Genomic DNA, 17,088 nt, shown 5'->3' with positions numbered 1-17,088 from the left:
TCGAAATTTTTGGTCCATATTCCTGACAGGATTTAAGCAAGCTGCTCTCTACACTCTATTACATCAGACTTTTTCCACACCTAATGCCTAGTTATCTATTACTTAACAAATACTGATTAAGTGCTTACTATGTGCCAGACATTAAGCTAGGCACTGGGAAGGCAAGTATGAAGAATGAAGCATCCGTACTCACCAGAAGCCAACATTCTGATGAGGGAGACAAGTACATATATTGATATATATATAGCATATGTATATGCTACATATTTAATATGTATTATATAAAATATTATATATTATACTTATATTATATAGAATGTAATTATATTATAACAAATTATATTATATAATTATACTATCATATATTATATTTTTAATTATATATTATATTACTATATAACATATATGAATATCTATTTAATATACTATATATTTAGATATATATTACAGCTATATAGCTACACATATCTCAAAACAAATAATAGGTAGGATGTATAGGATACTTTAAATTTTGAAAAAATTTTTTCAAATATCTCATTTGATCTTTTCTTTTTTTAAAGCCTTATCTTCAATCTTAGTATCAATACTAAGTATCGATTCCAAGACAGAAGAATAGTAAGGACTAGGCAATTGGGGGAAAGTGACTTGCCCAGGGTCACCCAATTATGAAGTGTATGATTTTAACTCAGGACTTCCTATCTCCAGGCTTGCCTCTCTACCCACCTAGCCACCTAGCTGTCTCTACTTCACTTGTTTCTCATATCTCCACAACGTAGGTGCTCTTATTATCTCTTTTATACAGATGAGGAAACTGAGGTTGAAAAAAAGATTAATTGTCTTGCTCAGGGTCACCCAGCTAGTGTCTGAGCCAGGATTCAAATTCAGGTTTTCCTGACTCCAAATGCAGCCCATTTTTCATTAACTGGTCTTTAAGAAAATAGTTAAATACAAGGTAGTTTGGGAAGGAGAGCACTAGCAATTGGCAGGAATTGAGAAAGGTTTCATTCAGAAGATGGTGTTGAGTGAGGAGGGAACTTAGAAATTACCTAGACGAATTCCTTCCTTTTATTTTTGTTGTTGTTCAGTTGTATCTGACTTTTCTTGACTGTACTCGGGGTTTTCTTGGCAAAGACACTGGAATAGTTTGCCATTTCCTTCTCTAGCTCATTTTATAGATGAGGAAACTGAGGCAAACAAGGTTAAGTGACTTGCCCAGGGCCACACAGCTAGGAAGTGTCAGAGGTTGTACTTGAACTCATGAAGATGAATGTTCCTGATTCCAAGCCCTCTGCTCCATCATTTTTTAGAAACTAAAGCCCAGAGAAGTTATCTCTCTAAGGTGACATAAGCAGTAAGTAGCAGAGGTAAAAATGAAACATAGGTTCTCTTTGATTACTAGGATCCAGCAAAAAAACTTTTTTCACTTCATCTTGCCCTTACATATATTGGGTCCATTGTTCTCAATAACCCAGTTATTTATGTTGGTGCTTCAAAGGTCCTCACCAATATGGTGACTCTCCCCAACCATGTACATTGGAACCAGTTCATGATTTGTCATCTTATGGGATTTTTGGCCACGACCTTCCATAAACCTTACTTCTAGTATTTATCCGTACTCTAGGTGTTTGAAAAAAATCCCCCGGGGACTAGCACAAACCTTGGGCTGTTCACTGTTATCTCTGCTCCCATTACAAAACCAGTCCACCTCCTCATCTGTCTGATAATTTGGTTTTAGAAGAACATTTTTATGCTGCTTCTGATATGCAAGCTGACCCACTTATTCATTATAATTAAAAACCTCCTTTATACTAATTAATCAGAAAAATGCCCTCTGTGATTAAAAATTGCCAAGTAAGGATGCATTTTTCTTACCTAATTCTAATTTTAATTATAGATACATCCACAATAATCATCTGTCCTTTATAACATCAAATCAAAGTGTTTCAATTAATATTGTAGCACCCCACTGGGTATGTGTGTGTGTGTGGCAACATTCTTTCCATTCCCCCAACCTTAGATTCGACACACTTGTTCTGTGACTATTTCCTGTCAATTATGAGAACTCTTTTTAAAATTACAGGAGGCAGCTGGGTGGCTCAGTGGATTGAGAGCCAGGTCTAGAGATGGGAGGTCCTAGGTTCAAATCTGGCCTCAGACACTTCCTAGCTGTGTGACCCTGGGCAAGTCATTTCACCCCCATTGCCTAGCCCTTACCACTCTTCTGCCTTGGACTCAATATACAGTATTTTTTTTAAACCCTTACCCTTACCCTTTTAAACCCTTAATAATACACAGTATTAACTCCAAGATGGAAGGTGAGGGTTTAAAAAAAAACATGCTAATGGGGAAAGACTCAATGGATAGAGAACCAGGCCTAGAGAAGGGAGGTCCTGAGTTCAACTCTGGCCTCAGACACTTCCTAGTTGTGTGATCCTTGACAAGTCACTTAACCCCCATTTCCCAGCCTTACTGATGCTCTGCCTTGGAACTAGCACACAGTATTGATTCCAAGACAGAAGGTAAGGGTTAAAAACAAAAACCACATTAGATGAGTTAACTTTGGAGGAAAGTTCCCATCTGATATCAATTGGTTCCAGTTTTCTCAGAGTGAGACTTCTTGGACTGGCTGACAAATTCTGGGATATGTCCTATTTGTAGCCCCAGATACATAGACTACACTGATGCTGATCTCTCTCTCTCTCTCTCTCTCTCTCTCTCTCTCTCTCTCTCTCTCTCTCTCTCTCTCTCTCTCTCTGTCTGTCTCTCTGTTTTTGTCTCTCTCTCTGTCTCTGTCTCTCTCTGTCTCTCTCTCTGTCACTCTCTCTGTCTCTCTCTGTCTCTCTGTCTCTCTCTGTCTTTCTGTCTCTCTCTCTCTCTCTCTCTCTCTCTCTCTCTCTCTCTCTCTCTCTCTCTCTCTCTCTGTCACACACACACACACACACAGTGATAGCTGGGTGAAATGTAGATGATTCCAGTTTTGTTGGCAACATCCAAAGCTCTAATAGTCTGGAGCAAGCCAGACAGAGCCCTTCTTCTCTCCAGTAGGCCCAATCAATGGGTTGACCTTGGCTTCCTTGATGTTGTACAGCTTCTTTACCACCCAATTGATCTGGTGTTTGTTGGCCTTAAGGACCACAATGAAGGCAAGAGAGCTGTTCTCCTTAGTCTTCTCCATGGCAGACTCAGTAGTCAAGAGAAACTTGATGATGGCACAATGATCAAGCTTGTTTCTTCAAGGGACACTTTTCTGAGGGTATTTGGGCTATCTTTGTAGTCTCCGTGTCTTGGATCGCAGGAGGTGGGAGACATTCGAATCTTCTCTTTTGGTACCTACACACACCCTTCAGCGCTTTCTTCTTGGCCTTCAGCATCTTGGATTTGGCTTCTGTGTTGGGGGTGGGAGGGGACAACTACTTCCTTCTGCAGCTTCAGCACCATCTTGGAGGAAAGGCACGTGTGTGTGTTTTTAAATGAAAGTTTAGGACATTGATGTTTGGTACAAATATAGTCATTTAGACGGGTGACCAGATTTCAAACAAACAAAAATTGCCAGCGCATTCTCTCTATGCATCATAAGGCAATGTTTCCCAAGCTCTGCTTCTTATCCTCTTGGGAGAGAAGATTTATAAGGAAGGTACCAGATTTGGTATTTTGTAATATGTTATGCAATTGGAGTGTGGATAATATGAAACTAATGTCGTTTGTAGAAGAGAAAATTAATAGAATCAAGAGGGTAAAGGTTAAGAGAAATAAATTACAATCAATGGAGGAAGGCCTTTTTTTCATAGACAGTCTTTGGACATTAATCAGCTTGTTCTCTACTGCCTTTAGGAAATAATTTTTTAAATATTTAATGAGCTTTGAGTCCAACAACAAAAACAATGGTATTCTTATTTGTTGTTCAGCCACTTTAGTCTTGTCTGACTCTTCATGATCCCATCAGGGGGAGCAGTTTGTCATTCCTTTCTCTGGCTTATTTTACAGAGGAGGAAACTGAGGCAAACAGGATGAAGTGACTTGCCTAGGGCTGTCCAGCTAGTAAGTGACGGAGACTAAATTCGAACTCAGGAAAATGAGTTTCTCTGGCTCCAGGCCTGTTCTCTAGCCATAGTACCACCTAACTGTCCAGACATTCATGTGTTTTTTTTTAACCCTTATCTTCCATCTTAGAATCAATACTGTGTATTGGTTCTAAGGCAGAAGTGTGGTAAGGGCTAGGCAATGGGGGTGAAGTGACTTGCTCAGGGTCACACAGCTAGGAAGTGTCTGAGACCAGATTTGAACCAGGCCTTCCACTGAGCCATCTAGTCATCCCCACCCCACCCTTGCCAACATTTTCCTCATTTGATCTTCCCGACAACATTGGAAGAATCTACTACAGGTATTATGAGTTCCATTTTACAGATGAAACAACCAAGGCTCAGAGAGTTTAGATTACTTGTCTGATGTCAGAAAGGGAGTGTCATTTAGACCTAGGTCTTCCTAAATTCAACTCCAGCACTCTCTCTCCTCCCCCATGCTGACCAATTCAGGGAATGTGAAGAAAGGCTTTTGGCCCCTGCCCTGGTTGGCTCAAAGTTGTATCAGCTTTCTCAGTGGTTTCCATCCATGAACGTTGCCTGATAATTTGCTCATTGTCCATTTGGTTTTTGAATGAGTTAATGGAGTAATTTGTCAGTAGGAGGCTAGAAGCATCCTCGTTGGGAAATGGAGCCACTGACCCAGAAATGCCTTTGCCTTCCCCATTCTCATGATTTGTTAATATTTGTATTTGCCATATATTGACTGAGGCCACACTTATCAGAGCACATCCGAGCCAAAGGAAAAATGAAGTCCTTACTTCACCAGGGATTGGCGGAAACCTATTTGCTCAATTCCGCTTATTATTCTTGCTTATTTATAAAATCTCAGGATGATTAGGAATGTTTATTATTTGTTTATCCCAAATCCCCACTGCTACTCTGTCATTATATAAACATGCTAGAAACAAGGTTTCATTTTGGGTCTGTAAAGAGAAAGGAAGGGACAATCTTTGTAATGACAAAGGCCAGTTCTACTTTTAGTCTAAGACCCTCCCCTATTGACTGAATGAGTCCCCTGTGGGACCTTCCTCTTGGTCTCGTGACAGCAGATGACAGAAAAATCAGAGGGATAATGAACTTATTGGAGAGCAGAGTGAGGACAGAAAAAAAGATATCGACAGGCTAGAACTCGGGGCGGAATCGAATAAGAGGAAATCGAAGAAGGATCCATGGAAAGTCTTACCCTTTGTTTCCATCATCAGCTTCAAAAGTATGATCTGATTAATCAGTCAATCAATCTGGGTTTATTCAGTAACTTCTACCATGTGCGTGAGGTACTGTCCTAGGTGCTAGGAAAACAAAGCTGAAATCTTGAAAGCCCCTCCCCTAGGGGGCAGCTAGGTGGCTCAGTGGATTGAGGGCCAGACCCAGAGATGGGAGATCCTGGGTTCAAATTTGACCTCAGACACTTTCTAGTGTGTGACCCTGGGCAAGTCACTTAATTTCCATTATTTAGACCACTCTTCTGCCTTAGAACCTATACACAGTATTGATTCCAAGATGGAAGGGTTTTTTAAAAAGGCCCTCCCCTCAAGGACAAAGGGGCAGCGGGGAGGAATTATGTTACATATATATATATATATATATATATATAACAGAAACCCCAGAAATTCAGATGGGGAAGGCGAGGCACTAGCAGCAGAGAGTACCCAAAATGGGTTCATAGAGAAGGTGGCAGTTGAGCTGAGTTTTAGAGGAAATAGGGGCTTCTAAGAGGTGGGAGAACATTTCAGGCATTATCTGTAAGGAGCAGTGGGAATGCCAGGTTGGCTGAAGCCCTGAATGTGTGAGGGGTAATATTGTGCAATCAGCCTCCTGGAAAGAGAGGGTGGAGCCAGCTCTGAAGGGAGTTCAGTTCCAAATAGAGAAGGGTGAATTTGATCCTAGAAGTAATGATGTTTTAGTAAATCTATTTAGTCAATAAAAAATTTAGTCAATAAATGATATTTTAGAAAATAGTAAATATATTGAGAAGCAGAGTGAAATGTACTTTAAGAAAATCCTTTGGCAGTTGGGTGGAGAATGGATGAGAAAGGGGAGAAACTAGAGGCAGTCCAGGAGTCTAATCCGAGACTATCACAATAGTCCAGGCATGAAGCGGTGGTTCCTGAGCAGGACAGAGAGGGAAGGCACAGGGGCAGCAGCTGAAGAAGAGCTGGGTGCCTTAGTGGTTTGAAAACAAACAGGACCTTGTGTTGATTTAAGGAAGGCTGAACTGACCTAAGGAATAAGGAAATGACAGTCCTGTTGAACTCTGCCTTGGTCAGGGCACATCTGAAATATTGTGTTTACTTCTATTTATTGGAGAAAGCAATGCCCCCTCAGGAAAAGTCAGGAGGTGGCATGTGCCAGGAAAGTCAAATCATATCATCACCTTGACCACCAAATCAACAAGCATTTATTATGTGCCTACCATGTTCTAGGCATCATGCCAAGTGCTGGGGAGACAAAGAAACACACACACACACACACACACACACAATTCCTGCTCTCATGGAGTTCATAGGCTACCTCCACCTCCCCTGAGATTCAAATGGAAATAGGCTACAACTGAGCCCATATCACCAGCCCTGCTTCCAGCTTGGCCCCCACAGCCATCACTGAGAAAAGCAATCACTGTGCAAAAGGAATCTATCTCCCCCATTGCCACCACCAGCAGCAGCTAATCAACTTTTGCCAATAAGCAAGTAATTCCAGACTGCTGGTCCTGCTGCCAGCCTAACTGGAAAAGCACCTCTTGTGGAGCAGGGGCTAACCATCCCCAACTGCCAGTCAGGCGAGCCAGTCTAGCTGAAGCAGCAAAGCACCTTGAGGGAGAGATCAGAGGCAGCGGGCCCCAGATAAATCCAGCCACCCCTATCATCTCTGTCACCAGTTTCCTTCAGATCCCAGTGGAGACAGTTTGGGATGTTAAACCTAAAAGCTTAGGGAATAGCAGGGCCCCTCAGAACCCTGGTCCTGCTTCCTGGGACCTACAGACATCACTGAGGGGAGCGATGACTGTAAAGGAGCCTGACTTCACTGTTGCCACAATTACCAACTGCTTATCGATGGTCACTGACTGGAAGGAAGCTTGGAGGGTGGGTACAGGGAGGGCGAATGGTCAGCATCTTTCAGATCACCAGTCTTGTTTCCAACCCAGTTTCCACAGCTGTCTTTCTGGGAAGCAAACTGCTTGGAGTTGTGGCCTGACAACTCATGTGAGTGCTACAGACACGTTTACTAAAACTTTTTCCACCAAAGTCCTTGGCACCATCATATGGTCTGACATCAGAAAATGACACTTTTTTTTTTTCAGTGAGAATGACTTTTCTTTTTAAACTCTTACCTTCTGTCTTAGAATCAATGCATCAATTCTAAGGCAGAAGAGTAGAGAGTGGTAAAAGCTAGGCAAATGGAGTTAAATGACTTGCCCAGGGTCACCCAGTTAGCAGGTATCTGAGGTCACATTTGAACCCAGGACCTCCTGACTTCAGGGCTGGTTCTGTAAGCACTGAGCCACTTAGTTGCCCCTGAAAAAAAAGTCAAAGTCAGAGTCAAAGAAGGAAGAGGCATTGCATTTGTTTTGCTGCCACTCCCTAAGGACCATGGGACCTTTCCACCTGACTGACCCCTGAAGCTTTCTATATGTGATTTCCCCTATTAGAATGTTGAGCTCCCTGGGAATGGGGATTGTCTTTTTTTTTTTTGTATACCCAATGCTTAATAAATGCTTAATTATGCTTTTTCATTTATTCATTCCTTTATTCTGAGTACCCTACCACATTTTAAAGACATTGGTGAAAAGAAACTGTAATGATTGAAGGTTTTTTTTGGTAGTTATTTTCTTTTCTATTTGAATTAATTTAATCAATTTAGAACATTATGCCTTGCTTACAATAATCACATTATTTCCCTCCCTTCCCTCCACCCACCCTTCCTGCAGCCAATGTGCAATTTCATTGGATATTACTTGTGTCCTTGATCAGAACCTATTTCAATATTATTGATATTCACACTAGGGTGATCATTTAGAGTCTACATCCCCAATCACATCCCCATCAACCCATGTGATCAAGCAGTTGTTTTTCTTCTGTGTTTCTATTGTGATTGAAATTTTTGAGAAGTAGGATTTCTTAATTTTAAATTAATTTATTAATTGATTGCTCAAGACATGCTAATCTGGTCATTTGACTCTGTCCACAATCCAAAAAGACACTTCTCTGGCAAAGGTCTTTCTTTTTGTCTCTCCCTCTGTCTCTGTCTGTCTGTCTCTCTATATCTATATCCATATCCATATCTATATATATTTATATCTATATCTATATTTATATTTCCATCCATATCCCTGGCAGGCTCATGACTCTATCCCTCCTTTGAATATCTTAAGACATCTTTGATTGGTAAATAGTCACAAAAAAGGTGAATTTATTGGCCTCAGCTCTTCCCTTATTACTTCATCACAAGAGGGATGTATCCTTCCTGGGAGCTGGAAGACAATAGTACATTCTGCTACATGATGGGACTACCCTCCTTTAATCAGATTTAACATGGCTGCTCAGCCCATTTTTCAGCAGGGTTCACCATGGCTGGTCAGCCCTGCCAGGCTTAGTCCTTTTGTCCTTGACAAAGTTGATCTCAACTCATTTTTATAGCCTGGGGGAGGAACTGGATATAGCCTAAGCTTAGAATCATACTGTCCTGGGGGGAACTAAAGGGAAGATTATTTCGCACCAAAAAATCATAATTCAGTTCTAATTTTCCAATGCCTAAATGATGTACATCTATGTCCTCTGAGGATTCAGGCAATGAGGAATGGTTCAGTTGGAGAAGAGAAGATTCAGGAGGCACATTATAGTTTTTTCAAGTTTTTTTATGGGCTTTCAAACAGAAAGATCAAATTTGTTTTGCTTGGCTCCAGAGGAAGGTATCATTTAACAACGGGTGGAAGGGGAAAAGGAAGAAGCACTTATATAGCACCTACTGTGTGTCAGGTATTGTGCTAAATACTTTTTGCAAATATTATCTCATTTGATCCTCATAATAATGCTAGGAGACAGATACTGTGATTATCTATGTTTTATAATTGAGGAAACTGAGGCAAATGTCCAGGGTTGTATAGTTAGTAAGGGTCTGAGGACAGATTTGAACTATCCACTGTGCCACTTAGCAGAAAATTGCAAAGAGGCAACTTTAATCTTGATGTCAGTCGAAACTTCTAAGGATTTGAAGTATCCATAAGTGGATAGGGCTGCCTGGAGAGATTCTCCCTGATTGAAGGTACTAAAACAGAGGCTGGATGGCCACTTTTGGGGCCTGTTATATTGGAGATTCTTTTTCAGAAATCCTATATGATTCCTCCCCTTCCCAATACATATTCATAGGATCATCAGTCTAGAGCTAGAAGGAATGTCAGGAACCACAAAGCCCCATTTCTTCATTTTATAGATGAAGAAACTGAGGTCTAGGGAGGTAAAGTGACTTGCCCAAGATGACACAGATCATAGGAAAAAGAGGCAAGTATCTCCACTTCTTCCGTAGGCATTTCATAAGATAGATAGATACATGGATAGAATTATATATGTATATATATATATATGTACACTTAGATGGATGGATATCTAGACAGAGATATGTAGATATGTAGATGGATGGGGACATAGATAAGGAAATACATAGATGTATGGATAGATAGGTAGAAGGAAAGAATGATGGATAGATGTATGGATAGTATAAGAGATAGATGGATCAATGACTGGCTGGATATAATGATAGATATATAGATAGAATTATCAATCCATAGATGGATGGATGAATGAATAAATGGAGAGATAGTTGATACATAGATACATGAATTCATATATGGGTAGAATGAAAGATATATATATATGTACATACAAAGATGGATAGATATATGATACATAGTTATATAGATGGATGGAGAGATAGATATAGAGTACATACATGGATGGGGAAATAGGTAGATGGATAGGATTATGGATAGATGGAAAGATAGATGGATGGATAGGATGATAGATTGTTCAATACATGGATAGATAGATGGAAATATAGATAGATTATACACAGATAGATGGATAAATAGGAAAAATGGATAGAATGATAGAAACACATATATAGAGGTATGGATATATAGAGAGATATAAATGGATGGAGAAATGAATATAGAGATATATGGATGGACAGATAGGGACATGGCTGGATTGATGGGTAGATAATTAGAGAGACAGACGGATGGACAGACAGACAGACAGATAGATAGATAGATAGATGGATGAATGGATGAGTGGCTGCTTAGTTAGAATGGCAGATAGACTGATTTATCCATAGATGGATAATTGGATGGATGAATGGATAGATAGATAGATACATAGATAGATGGATAGATAGATAAATAGACAGATGATAACTAGCACTTACATACCACTTTAAAGTTCCAAATGAGCTTTTAAACACATGATCTCATTTGATCTTTTCAAAACTCCCCCTTTCCCATACTGGATTCTGTAGTTCTTATTATCCTCATTTTACAGGTGAGGAAATTGAGGCTCAGAGCATTGAAGAAATATGGCCAAAGTCTCATGAAGTGTGGGAAGTAATAATTGAACCCTGACTCTCCACAATTCCCATTCTACATTGTAGCTCATAGCATATTTTGCTACTTTTTGTCCATTATAATTATCTGTGTTTGTATCTTATTCCTCTGCTAGATTGTAGCTCCCTGAAGGCAAGGGAGACTCTTATTTATTCTCTGAATTTCCTTAAACATCTTCCACAGTGATTGGAATGTTGTTCATTTGTGTCTGACTCTTTGTGACCCTGTGGACCAAAATATGCCAACACTGTTTGTGGGAGTTTCTTGGCAAAGATACTGGAGTAACTTTCTCTAGTGGATCAAAGCAAACAGATGTTAAGTGATTGACCAAAGGATCCACAGCTCATCTGAGACAAATTTTGAACTCAGATCTTCCTGAATTCAGGCTTAGCACCCTATCCACTGAGCCATCTAGCAGCCTTTCAGCCAGAGTGTGGCAGGTGCTAATTTTTGCATTTTGTTAATTTTTACATTGTTGTTGAGAAGTACTCAATGATATTAGCTCTATGATACCCAGTGGATGCTTTCAGATCCTACAAAACTTCACAAAATTTGAAGTGTCCACTTTAGTCACATGAAAAAGGGTGTCAGTCACCCTAAAATGGAGCTAACACATAACTAAGTTTTAAATGCTTTAAAATTGACCCTGGGGACTAGATTAACTGAAGGAGAGCATTCTAGACTAGACGGTGGCCAGGATTCCGGGACACTTGTGGTCTCCTGCCAACTCCCATATGCTATCCTGCCAGGATGCGAAATACAGGAAATGCAAGATTGCAAGATGTGTGTGTGTGTGTTTGTGTGTGTGTGTGTGTGTGCATGTGTGTGCATGTTTGCTTGAGTGCACACCCCTGTACACAGGATTAATCTGGTATTGTGTCACCAAGGCCCAACTAAAATTTCACGAACATCCTTTTGTTGTTCCCTAATCAGAACCAAGTCTTGAGGAGGTGGAATAAGATCTGGATGGTAAGATCTCTAGGTTCAAAAAGGTTCTTTTTAGTCTACCCTCTTAAAACAAAATGAAACTTCCATTTGCTTCCTAATGTCTGAAATTCCTTTAATGAGAACAAAACTTTTCAGACCACAATTAGAGAAGCTTTAAAATGCCACATAAATTTTAAAAGAAACCCAACCAAAAAACCTCAACCCAATGAAAGCGAATTGTAGGCGAGCCAGCAACTTCAGAGATTTAATATCCCACTAAGGTAAAAACAAATGACTGATACCAGATCCCTCTGCAGAGTAGATTTGATAAGTGGGACAGGGATAGCAAGGGGTGAAGTTACTTGCACCCTTTTCATTTTACAGAAGAGACTAGAGGGATTAAATAACTTCTCCAAGGTTACATATGACCCACATAGAGGCAGAGCTGTGACTAGGGCTCAGATCTCCTGAAATCTGGTCTGAGGGCTCTTCTGATGGTACTTTGGACTATCACTGCCACTTTAAATAGCAGCAGTCATTAGCATTATTCAACACAGACCACAGTGCCATGTATGGAGTAGATACGATTAACTGAATTTCCTCATAAGGCTGTCAATTGATAAAAATGTAATTTACATACATGACTGGACCCATATACTAAATGAAGCAAGATAGACATATATTGAACACAGCCTCACTGTGACAAAGTTACATGATCAGTCCACAACTTTTATTTTAAAAAACATTTAGAAACAACTTTAACAACTCCTAGGGGTAGGCAGATGGTACAATGGGGAGAACTCTGGGCTTGCAATCAGGATGACCCATCTTTTTTTCCTTCAAACTCTTACCTTCCACCTTAGAATCAATGCTATGTATTGGTTCCAAGGCAAAAAAGTGGTAAGGGCTATCAATGGGGGTTAAATGACTTGTCCAGGGTCACAAAGCTAGGAAGTGTCTGAAGCCAGAATTTGAACCCATGACCTCCCATCTCTAGGCCTGGCTCTCAAACCACTGAGCTACCCAGGTGCCCCCTAGACCCATCTTCCTGAGTTCAAATCCAGACTCAGATACTTACAAGCTGTGTGACTCTGAGCAAGTTACTTCACCCTGTTTGCCTCAGTTTCCTCATCTGTAAAGTGAGCTGGAGAAGGAAATGGCAAACTGCTTCAGTATCTTTGCCACGAAAACCCCAAATGGCATCATGAAGAGTAGTACACAATTTAAATGACTGGACCACAGTTAATGCATTATTTTCTTTCTTTACCTCCCCTCTCGCAGAAAACAAAAATTAAACCCTTGTAACATTTAATTCATTCAGGGTCCAAAAATGTTTGTCTCATTTTGCATTTTTAGACTATCCTGTCTTCATCAGGAATTATTGAATATGTATCATTGGTCCTCTGAAATTAGTGTTAGCTAGCTGACAGGGGTCTGCCTGGAGGCTAATGAGACAGAGAGTTGAGTAATATAGCAAGGCTTTATTGTGGGAAGGGGAGTGGGAGAAGAAGGGAGAGCAAAGGAGGAGTCCCAAACCAGTAGATGGCTAGGGGTCTCCACCTACGTGGAAAAGGGGGGCATCTTTTATAGGGTAGTGGTCTAGGATGAGGTAACCTGGGTTGTCTCTAGTGGACAAAATTGTGTCCAGATGACTGGATAGCTCTAAGTGGGTTAGCTTTGGGGGAGGGGGCTTTTGGTTCCCAGGCTTGTATAGTCCTTAGTATGGTACATACAGTGTAAGTCCAGAACATCAATCCATCATGGATCTGTCGGGTCACATCATGAGAAGTAACAGTGCCTTATGAAGTGGAACTACTTGCTTTGTTCTGGAGTTCCAGCAGGTAGAGGGGAAGGGGGTGCTATTGTTCTTGGTAGGGATTGGGGAAAGGGAGGCTTTGGGCCTAGGATCTATCAATTATGACTTATCTTTGTGTTGATGAGACTTTTTGAGACTTTCAAAATTGTTCACTCTGACATTATTGTCGTAATGTACATTGTTTTCTTGGTTCTGTTTACTTCACTCTTAATCAGTTGAAATAAGTCTTTCTAGGTTTCTCTGAAGCTCCCTCTCCAAGTTCAACAGAATTCCACTTCCTTCATCTACAATAATTTGCTTAGTAATTCTTCAACTGATATGCATTCCCTCAACTTTTATTTTAAAAAACCCTATTGATAATGTATTTTGTTTAGCACTATCTTCATTTAAAAATATATCCCTTCCTTTCTTAGAGAGTTAAGGTGACACAGTGGAGAGAGAGTTAGGCCTGGAGTCAGAAAAATTTGAGTTCTAATCCATCCTTAGATAATTACTAGCTGTGTGATCCTGGGCAAGTCACTTAACTTCTGCCTCAGGCTGCTCAACTGTCAGATGGGGATAATGATATCCCCTACTTGCCAGAGTTGTTTGTGAAGATCAAATGAGACAATGTTTGCAAAGTGTTTAGCACAGTGCCTGACACATAGTAGGTACTTATATAAATACGCTTTCATTTCTTTGTTACAAAAAGAAAAAAAATGTGGGAGTGAGTGGGAAGAAAGCAGGCCATCAAAATCAATACATGAACTAAGTCCAAGAGTATATGCAATGTTATACAATACAGTCAACCCCAGGAGTGGGGGGGGGGTATCAGGCTGCCTAAGGAAGGGAAGACCAGCCTAGATCTGAAAAATTGTTCAGTAGTTTTACCCGGGTCCAACTTTTTGTAGACCCCATTTGAGTTTTCTTGGTAAAGATACTAGAGTGGTTTGCCATTTCTTTCTCCAGCTCATTTTGCCATTGGGGAAACTGAGGCAAACAGGGTGAAATGATTTGCCCAGGCTTGCACAGATAGTAAGTGTCTGAAGCTAGATTTGAACTCAGGAAGATAAGTCTTTCTGACTCCACTTAACCATTTTGTTGCTTTAGGTCTGAAAAACAGAGCAGGTTAAAGTTTCCATGATGATCTGTATTGGGATCTGTCCTGTGAGTGGCCACTTTTCTTCCAGTCTGGGTGAATTAGGAAAACTGAGACTCAACAAAAGCATGGAGGGAGGAAGATGGAGGGAATGTCTTCTTGACTCTTCTAGAAGAAGACTGGATCAAATTTGCTAAATAGCATTCAGTTCCTTCTGCTGTGGTTGATCTTTATATTTACATAATTGGAATTGTGTCTGTTGGGTTCTGCTTATTTTGTATCAGTTCAGGGAAGTCTTTGAATGCTTATTTGCACTCATCGTAAATGATATTCTGTTTCATTCTTTGATTAGTCCTCCCCCAAGCAATGGGCATATCTTTTTTGTTTACAGTATTTTGCTACCAAAAAAGTCCTGCCATAAATATTTTGTGTGTATCTTTCTTTCCATCTTTTTTTTTTTTAGGTCTATGCCTAATAGTGAGATTTCTGGATTAAAGGTATAGGGAGATTTTAGTCATGTCCTTAGCATAATTTCAACTTGCTTCTCAGAATGGCTGGACCAATTAACAGCTCCATCAATAGCATATTAGCCTGTCTGCCTTTCTAACAACTTCTCCAACACTGACTATTCCTATCTTTGGTCATCTTTGCCCATTTGCTGGGTGAGAAGTGAACTTCTGAGGTGTTTTGCAATGTGGGTCTCTTATTATGAATTATTTGAAGCAATCTTTCATATGGTCACATAACCATGTTTGCCTTAGTTTCCTCGGCTGTAAAATGGGATGGAGAAGGAAATGACAAACCGCTTCAGTATCTCTGCCAATAAAACCCCAAACGGGGTCATGAAGAGTTGGTCACAATTGAAAAAAGACTGAACAACAATTCCATATGGTTTTTAACTGTAATTCTTTTAAAAAACTTTTCACTCACCAGGGCTGGAGATGGGAGGTACTGGGTTAAAATCTGAACACTTCCTAGCTTTGTGACCTTGGGCAAGTCACTTAACCCCACTGCCTAGCCCTTTCTACTCTTCCACCTTGGAATGGATTCTAATACAGAACATACATATTTTTAAAAGAACTTTTCAGGGGCAGCTGGGTGGCTCAGTGGATTGAGAGTCAGGCCCAGAGATCGAAGGTCCTGGGTTCAAATCTGACCTCAGACACTTCCTAGCTGTGTGACCCTGGGCAAGTCACTTGATCCCCATAGCCTATCCCTGACCACTCTTCTACCTTGGAGCCAATACACAGTATTGATTCCAAGACAGAAGGCAAGGGTTTAAAAAAAAAAAGAACTTTTAATTCATATTCTTTTTGGTTCACAACTTTTAGAAAAAAAGATTTACTGATTAAAATACTTAAATTTATAAAAGTCTTCGAACCATTTCTACATTACAATTGAAAGAATTTCATGACTGTATATGACTGCAATTAAGAGTGTCTCTGAAAAAATGGCATGAAAAATTCCTTCTATAATTTCAATAAAGTCAGTAGAATTAGAGACCAAGCTAAGACTGATCATCTTTTGAAGACGTTTGCTACTAAGAGAAACATACATCAATGTATGGTTTTTTATAGAAAGAAAATTACATCAAGAAATAAAATGGTAAAAGAAATGAAAAAATATTCACATGACCTAGCTATGGTACTGTTTAAAAGAAAAATCAAATTTCCCTTATAAGGAACTAATTCTGATTCAGCTGGTCTGATATTAACTTACAAATATCTGGTTACTGTATTTCCTGGTTTTTTGACACTCAGGATTTACTTGAGAATCTTCACATTGATTTTTTAAAAAATGGTTGAACAAGACTGCTGAGAATGACATTTCTGGCTTTTATACTTGAGCTATTCTAGGCTATTAAGAGAAGGCAACAAGTAAAGCCCAGAATCTGAAAAGAAGGCAAGTGCTTTAGCAAGTTTTCAACTTTCAGCTATTGTGAAATGGAATTTTGCATCGATCTCTGTAGAAAACCCTTGAAAGCCTATATTTTTAGAAATATCCAGATGATGATGGCAAATAGATTTGCTGCCCCTCTCCCTCCACCTCTTAATTTATTTTTTATCCAGCCCTATGATTTCATCTGTTTAGGGAATTCCTGAATTAAGAAAAACCCTCCACCAATGAGCTTTGGCAACTCTTTGTCAAATTATAGCTTCATTCATTCATTCATTCATTCATTCATTCATTCATTCATTCATTCATTCATTCATTCATTCATTCATTCATCTATTTATTCATTCATTCATTCATTTATCTATGCATTTATTTATTCATCTATCTATCTATCTATCTATCTATCTATCTATCTATCTATCTATCTATCTATCTATCTATCTATCTATTAAGCCCGTACCTTCCATCTTGGAATCACTACTATGTATTGGTTCCAAGGCAGAAGAGTGGTAAGGGCTAGGCAATGGGGGTCAAGTGACTTGCCCAAGGTCATACAACTGGGAAGTGTCTGAGGCCAGGTTGGAACCTAAGACCTCCCATCTCTAGGCCTGGCTCTCAATCCACTGAGCTACCCAGCTGCCCCCTCAAATTATAGTTTTAGAGAGTTGCAGGGATTTGAGAAATGGAGAGGTTAAGT

The sequence above is a fragment of the Monodelphis domestica genome, chromosome 3 (assembly GCF_027887165.1).
Source record: "Monodelphis domestica isolate mMonDom1 chromosome 3, mMonDom1.pri, whole genome shotgun sequence".
NCBI lineage: Eukaryota > Metazoa > Chordata > Mammalia > Didelphimorphia > Didelphidae > Monodelphis > Monodelphis domestica.
The sequence above is the reverse complement of the archived record's forward strand: the minus strand, read 5'-3'. Positions refer to the sequence as shown.